Consider the following 8977-nt stretch of genomic DNA (forward strand, 5'->3'; position numbering starts at 1 on the left):
GCTAGGAGGACTCTGGTACACACCAGGTGGTGGGCGACACCGGTACCTACAGTAGCTAGCTAGGAGGACTCTGGTACACACCAGGTGGGGGGCGACACCGGTACCTACAGTAGCTAGCTAGGAGGACTCTGGTACACACCAGGTGGTGGGCGACACCGGTGCCTACAGTAGCTAGCTAGGAGGACTCTGGTACACACCAGGTGGGGGGCGACACCGGTACCTACAGTAGCTAGCTAGGAGGACTCTGGTACACACCAGGTGGGGGGCGACTCCGGTACCTACAGTAGCTAGCTAGGAGGACTCTGGTACACACCAGGTGGTGTGCGACACCGGTGCCTACAGTAGCTAGCTAGGACACTAGTAGACAGTGTCCTTCACCCCCCAAAAAATCCGATGATACTTTAATTTCCCTTTTGACCCACATTTTAATCGCATAGACAATCAGTGGAATCCAGAATATCAAAAATGTCACACAAGTATTAAGATGGCGTGCAGGAACCAATGGGATGCTCAAGAGGGGGGCGTTCCTGCAGATGCAGGAGTATCCCAAATTACGGGCCCAGTCACACTCTATTGATTCCAGGTGCATAAAACCAGAAAGACGTCACAAACCAAGAGTCAATCTTTGAAGGAGATTATTTACGTTTTAGTCATTTAGCAGACAATGTTATCCAGAGCAATTTACAGGAGCAATTAGGGTTTTGTGCCTTGCTCAAGGGTACATTGACCAATTTTTCACCTCGTCAGCACAGGATTCGAACCAGCAACCTTTTTGTTACAGGCCCAACTCTCTTGACCGCTAGGCTACCTGCCGCCGATAATCAATCCCCCATCTATTTTGAAGGCATCCATATGGTAGACTTTGGTAAACTAAATAAATTATATTGTCATCCGTTAAAATGCGAGGGAGTAATGTGTATAAACACTCTTATACTGATGTTTTAGAACATATTTTATTGCAGACATTGATTATCGTTGTTTTGCTACTTGTCTTTCATTGCGTCATAACGTGTAGCTAGCTAGCATGCTAGTTCATTCAGCTAGCGCTACTTCAGTGAGACTAGCTTTTGGCATCCATTTAAACTCAATAAAGACATGTTGTAGTAAAGACCACGCATAAAGTTGTGTACACTCATTGAACTGTCTGTAACGTGTAGATAGTTAATTTAATTAATGTTGACGTGTATGTAGCCTGTATTTGCGCACGTGCATATTGACGCATGTGGCTCATGTTAGAGAGGGGAGGGAAGAAAAACACGAGGTTAGATAGCTAGCAAAGTTCAGCTGGTTATATGCTACCTAGTAGGAATGTTGCTCACATTTTTCCAACAATTGTTTACAGACAGATTATTTCATTTATAATTCATTGTATCACAATTCCAGTGGGTCAGAAGTTTGCATACACTAAGTTGACTGTGTCTTTAAATTTCATGGCGTTAGAAGCTTCTGATAGGCTAATTGACATCATTTGAGTCAATTGGAGGTGTACCTGTGGATGTATTTCAAGGCCTATCTTCAAACTCAATGCCTCTTTGCTTGACATCATGGGAAAATCAAAAGAAATTAGCCAAGACCTCAGAAAAACAACTGTAGACCTCCACAAGTCTGGTTCATCCTTGGGAGCAATTTCCAAATGCCTGAAGGTAACACGTTCATCTGTACAAACAATAGTACGCAAGTATAAACACCATGGGACCATGCAGCCGTCATACCACCCAGGAAGGAGACGCGTTCTGTCTCCTAGAGCTGAAAGTACTTTGGTGCGATAAGTGCAAATCAATCCCAGAACAACAGCAAATTACCTTGTGAAGATGCTCGAGGAAAAAGGGGGAGGCTTGCAAGTTGAAGAACACCATCCCAACCGTGAAGCACGATGGTGGCAGCATCATGTTGTGGGGGTGCTTTGCTGCAGGAGAGACTAGTGCACTTCACAAAATAAATGGCATCATGAGGCAGGAAAATGATGTGGATATATTGAAGCAACATCTCAAGACATCAGTCAGGAAGTTAAAGCTTGGTCGCAAATGGGTCTTCCAAATGGACAATGACCCCAAGCATACTTCCAAAGTTGTGGCGAAATGGCTTAAGGACAACAAAGTCAAGGTACTGGAGTTGCCATCACAAAGTCCTGACCTCAATCTTGCAGAAAATGTGTAGGCAGAACTGAAAAAGCATGTGCGAGAAAGGAGGCCTACAAACCTGACTCAGTTACACCAGCTCTGTCAGGAGGAATGGGTCAAAATTCACCCAACTTATTGTGGGAAGCTTGTGGAAGGCTACCCGAAACGTTTGACCCAAGTTAAATAATTTAAATGCAATGCTTACCAATTGAGTGTATGTTAACTTCTGTCCCACTGGGAATGTGATGAAAGAAATAAAAGCTGAAATAAGTAATTCTCTCTACTATTATTCTGACATTTCAAATTCTTAAAATTAAGTGGTGATCCTAACTGACATAAAACAGGGAATTTTTACTAGGATTGAATGTCAGGAATTGTAAAAAACGGAGTTTAAATGTATTTGGCTAAGGTGTATGTAAAATTCCCGACTTCAACTGTATATATAAATAAGTATGTATATATAAATAGGCTACATGTCCATTACAGTAGTGCTGTGCTACATGTACATTACACTAGCGCTGTGCTTGGTATCGGCAGTGTTTGCAGCACTGTGCTGATTACTTTAATATTCTGCCACTAAATTTGTCCTGTTTTTTTCTCTCTCTCAGACTAACAAATTGGGAAACGTCGGCTTCAGTTCTGCTGCGAATGTTGGAGAATCCGGATCGTGCACATAAAGGCCTGCTTATAAGAGGTCAGTGTTACACAGGGTTGGGGAGTAACGGAATTCAAAAAACGGGAACCGGAATCTGTTACGTTACCGTTACTGCTGTCAGCATCCAAAGCTTATCCAACTTGAATAAACTCTTGGAGGTAAGGATGACAGTAGTGTTGTAATCTACGGCGATACGGATATCACCTATTATTGATATCTATATAGCTCATTGATGTGAATCACACTGCTGCTCTCTCATTTAGCTATTTGCACCTTACGGATTGTGGTTGCTGTGGATGGCCATACACAAATCTAAATGTGTATTTGAACGAAATAATGGTTGAATTCAAGAAGTTTACGCTGCCTACCTGTCATTGTTTTTGAAACCAGTGGACAGCCAGTGAAAAAATTGCTCAATATAATTCAAGCTGATAAAAAAAAGCCTAATGGACACATGCTCAAACTTGCACACTTTTGATAGAGGCAGTGGCAATCTGTAGTTGCTACATCCATTTTTGGACATAAAAATGATACATACAGTACCAGTCAAAAAATTGTCTGATACTGTATAGATCATATGTATATATAGTATATATAAAAACCACACCTACTCATTCCAGGGTATTTCTTTATTTTTACTATTTTCTACATTGTAGAATAATAGTGAAGACATCAAAACTATGAAACGAAAAAAGTGTTAAGCAAATACTTTTATATTTGAGATTCTTCAAATAGTCACCCTTTGCCTTGATGACAGCTTTGCACACTCTTGGCATCCTCTCAACCAGCTTCATGGGGTAGTCACCTGGAATGCATTTCAATTAACTGGTGTGCCTTCTTAAAAGTTCAATTGTGGAATTTCTTTCCTTCTTAATGTATTTTAGCCTTAATTTAGTAACCAAAAAAGTGTAGCACACAACCACTTACTACACACAAGTGGTTGTGGATAGTGGCTTGTTTGCAAAACTTTTGATTCAGGATTGGAAAAGATGAATGCTTGAATGATTTTGACACAAAGTTACTCCTCTGCTTCTTCTTCTCTTAGACTGAAGTTGGAAAATAAGGGCTCCAGTTAAAGTCTCAGCGATTGACTCTTCTGTCTGGAATATCTGCGTCTGTAACAAAACTCTCAAATGAGATAAAGAAGCAGTTGAGACTTAAAGCCAACTTTAGACTTCAATTCATGGAACTTGACCTCGACAGCAGATGTCCAGGTCAAAGGTACTATCAAAGTGATCTCTTTGCCTGATTCTCCCACCCCTTGTAATGCTATTGTACCCTGCTTTGCTGGTGACATTGATTTATTTAGAATTTGAGGCACACTTAACCAGCATGGCTACTACAGCATTCTGCAGTGATACGCCATCCCGTCTGGTTTGCACTTAGAGGGACTATCATTTGTTTTTCAACAGGACAATGACCCAACACAATTCCAGGCATCAATCCAAGATGGTAGCCAATCACTGTCCGTTTGTATGTGTGATCCTTGAGATCAGAGTTTTAAGAGTTGTTATGTTTTAATGACCCTGATCCTGTTTCCTGAAGCAAATAATTTTTATGTGAAGGTGGATGCTATATATAACAACTTATTTTTAGATCTCAGTCTCTATTTTACGAAATGTCTTTGTACAAAGATTTTGGATTGAGAAGGCCTTTATTTTTTTCTACACCTTTCTGGAGTTGGAGCTCGCTGTGTCAGGAGTGTCTGTCTGTGCGCAAGGCCTGCTACCTGCGAGCGCAGGTGCGCACTGAAGACTAACACGGAACCCAAACCGGCTGCGCGCGTGCGCCATCGTGCATACATTTATTTTGTCCCCTCACACCAAACGGGATCACGACATGATCAAAACAATATCAAAACAAACTCTGAACCAATTAAATTATTTGGGGACAGGTCGAAAAGCATTAAACATTTATGGCAATTTAGCTAGTTAGCTTGAACTTGCTAGCTAATTTGTCCTATTTACCTAGCTTTCTGTTGCTAGCTAATTTGTCCTGGGATATAAACATTGACACATAAACACTTTTTTGGTTACTACATGATTACTACATGATTCCATATGTGTTATTTCATGGTTTTGATGTCTTCACTATTATTCTTCAATGTACAAAATAGTAAAAATAAAGAAAAACCCTTGAATGAGTAGGTGTGTCCAAACATTTGACTGTAAGTGTTCAGACCTCTGGCAGATATGACAACCTCTCATCTTCTTGGGTATGACGCTACAAGCTTGGCACACCTGTATTTGGGGAGTTTCTCCCATTGTTCTCTGTAGATCCTCTCATGGACTGTCAGGTTGGATGGGGAGCGTCACTGCACAGCTATTTTCAGGTCTCTTCAGAGATGTTTGATTGGGTTCAAGTCCGGGCTCTGGCTGGGCCACTCAAGGACATTCAGAGACTTGTCCCGAAGCCACTCCTCTGATGTCTTGGCTGTCTGCTTAGGGTTGTTGTTCAGTTAGAAGGTGAACCTTCGCCCCAGTCTGAGGTCCGGTGCGCTCTGGAGCAGGTTTTCATCAAGGATATTATATCTGTACCTAATCTGTAAGTTTTTCCCTCAACCTGACTAGTTTCCCAGTCCCTGCCGCTGAAAAACATCCCCACAGCATGATGCTGACACCACCATTCTTCACCTTAGGGATGGTGCAAGGTTTCCTCCAGACGTGACACTTTGTTCATCAAACCAGAGAATCTTGTTTCTCATGGTCTAAGAGTCCTTTTGGTGGCTTTTGGCAAACTCCACGCGGACTGTTATGTGCCTTCTACTGAGGAGTCGCTTCCGTCTGGCCACTCTACCATAAAAGCCTGATTGGAGGAGTGCTGCAGAGATGGTTGTCCTTCTGGAAGGTTCTCCCATCTCCACAGAGGAACTCTGGAGCTCTGTCAGAGTGACCGTTGGTTTCTTGGTAATCTCCCTGACCAAGGTTCTTCTCGCCCGATTGCTCAGTTTGGCTGGGTGGCTAAATCTAGGAAATGTTGGTGGTTCCAATCTTCTTCCATTTAAGAATGATGGAGGCCACTGTGTTCTTGGTGACCTTCAATGCTGCAGAAATGTTTTGGTACCCTTCCCCAGATCTGCGCCTCGACACAATCCTGTCTCTGAGCTCTATGGACAATTCCTTTGACCTCATGACTTGGTTTTTGCTCTGACATGCACTGTCAACTGTGGGACCTTATATAGACAGGTGTGTGCCTTTCCAAATCATGTCCAATCAATTTAATATACCACAATTTGTAGAAACATCTCAAGGATGATCAATGGAAACACGATGCACCTTTGTTCAATTTCGAGTCTCATAGCAAAGGGTCTGAATACTTATGTAATAAGGTATTTTTGTTTATTTTTAATACATTTGCAAAAACATCTAAAAATCTGTTTTTGCTTTGACATTATGGGGTATTGTGTGTAGACTGATGTTTATTTTTATTTTTATCCATTTTAGAATAAGGCTGTAACGTAACAAAATGTGGAAAAAGTCAAGGGGTCTGAATACTTCCCGATGCACTAAGTGTCTGTTGACAGATGTTGCTCCGGTTTTGTGGTGAAACAAAGGTGTGGTTGAATGTATTCTGCCACTGTGTCTTATTGTCTCGGCCTTAGTTCATATGCGTTCCCTCCGTGATACATAGGCCTAACAGGTTAAGTAATCAGATTGAGTTGGATGAACATAAGTCCAATAGCTAGAAGAGAAAATGTATTCAATTTGGAGATATATGATTCAGTTGTGTTTGATAAACATGTATACATTTAGTCAATCAGACTATTTTTTATTATTATTTCTAAATTTAATACCGTTTCAATAACACAAGTAAGTTAAGTAAATCTCTAATCATCATTTCATGTAAAAATAAATGTTTTCCACTAGGCTTAACTACTATCCCCACCCCAAAAATATATTTGATTGTGTGTAGTAAGTGTGTGTATCTGTGTGCGTGTCTACATGCACACTTGTGGGAGTGCGTAAATCACAAGTTTTAAAGAATCTTTACACAACTTCCAACCAACATATTTGGGTTCTTCCTGCTCCAAATGTTTCATCATGGATTCCAAATAAACTATTCATGTTTGGGTTTGAGTGTGTATTTGACTCAGGTTTCCTTTCTTCTCCAAGAACAAGATAAACCTTGATCACATATCTGTTGTATAATTCACTGGGTACAAACATCCTAGCTAGCTTGGTGCTGTAGTTTCTACAGAACACAGATAAATATGAATCATACCAAACACTGTATGTTCCTGTGTGTGTGTTTTTATATTAGTGTGCATAGAACTGTGCAATTAGTGTGCATAGCACCGTAAGCACCCTTGGGTCATCGTGCTGTGACCCACACAATGCTACACTGCTGATAAGAATCTAAATGAATCTCCAAGCTGAGTTCTGATTACGAGAGCATGAGACCAGGGGCACTTGTTAGCTTGATAGCTAGCATCCATCCACAGCACGCAGCTGAGCATGAAATCTCAAATTACACGGCCTATACATATTGATGACTTCAGGCAATACTTGGAGCCGGGTTTTAGTGAGGCTGGTCAGGTGTTTGTTATAATATCATGCTGATCCCAGACTAGCAATTGGCTGTGGTCCCAAGGGTATTTGAGTGTGAGTTGAACTGTTCCAGGACTTGTTGTCTATAATGTTTGCATATTAAAGCTGACATTATGGAAGCTATAGCCTCTTAGAAAGAAAATGGAGAGCCCTTTTTGTTCCAGGTAGAACCCATTCCACAGCCGAAGAAACCCTTTGGAACCCTTTTTTTTCGAAGAGTGTAGGGAGGACTATACCACATTTCCGGAAGAAAATGTAGCCTGGCTTGAGCGCCAACACTGGTGTCATTATCATGATTTGGAGTCTCTGCTGTATTTCAGACTTCAAATCCCACAATCCCCCAGACACCTCAGCTGGTGATTACATCATACAAAACTCAGTAATGCGCCAGACCAACTCCCCAACAACATGGCAGCTAGCATATTACCCACTGATGGATGACAGTACCTGTGCGTGCGTGCATGTGCTCAACATTTTTGGGGGAATCGACTCCCATTCAACTCATGAGTTGAAATTGAAATTGAATTGGCCACACCCAACAGGATTTAGAATTTGAGTTAGAGTGACAGGAATTAGAATTTGTTCAGTGTAATTCAAAGAAATTCCACGAATCTGACAGTTCACACTTCCAGATACAAAGAATATATCATCTGGAAACAATGTTCATATACTCTTTTGTTTGACTTCTTTTTGAAGGCCTAATGGTCAACTTGAGGGTTAAATGAATGCATTCTTGGAAATGTTGTATTTTTTTACCCATATTTAAGAAAATATAAGTGATTAATGAATATTTGCATACAGGTTTTGTTTTCCTTGATTATTCATTTTAAGAGCTTTTCCAGGAAATCTATTTTTTCATCAATATTTTATATGCATGTATATAATGGCATGTTTGATGTTTTACGTACAAGATGTATATTTGTATAGACTACACCGAATATAGAATAGAAGAGGTATTTTAATTTCACTGAAATTCAATTCTATTTCCTTTCACTCAAATTCTAATTACAGTTCTGTATCCTGTTGACTACTTCAATTCAAATTTAAGAATTTAATAGAATTTGAGGCATTCTCAATTCAATTCTGAATTGAGCACAACCATAGTGTGTGTGTGTGTGTGTGCGTGTGTGTGTGTGTGTGTATGTGTGTGTGTGTGAACGTGCATCCATGTATGCATGCATCGCCTGTCTGTCAGTCCATTCTTTTGTCCATCCATCTGTCTGTCCTTTTCTTGGGTTGTCTGTGCAACAGCGTGCAGCTCAGCTTTCAGGTGCTTCCGAGCTGAAGGACCTCTCTGCTCCATCTCCATCTCAGGTTATATAACACCTGAACCCAGGCCAAACAGCCCAAAATCTTTCCCACAGGTTATATATACAGAGCCTTCAGAAAGTATTCACACTCCTTGACTTTTTCCTAATTTTGATGTGTTACAGCCTGAATTTAAAATTGATAAAATTGCGGGGTTTTTTGTCACTGGCCTACACACAATACCCCATAATGTCAAAGTGGAATTCTGTTTTTCTAAATGTTTAAACATGTATTAAAAATGATAAGCTAAAATGTTTTGAATTAATATGTGTTCAACTCCTTTATTATGGCAAGCCTAAATAAGTTCAGGAGTAAAATTTTGCTTAACAAGTCACAATAAATTGCAT

This window comes from Salvelinus alpinus, chromosome 22, assembly GCF_045679555.1.
Source record: "Salvelinus alpinus chromosome 22, SLU_Salpinus.1, whole genome shotgun sequence".
In the NCBI taxonomy this organism is placed as follows: Eukaryota; Metazoa; Chordata; class Actinopteri; order Salmoniformes; family Salmonidae; genus Salvelinus; species Salvelinus alpinus.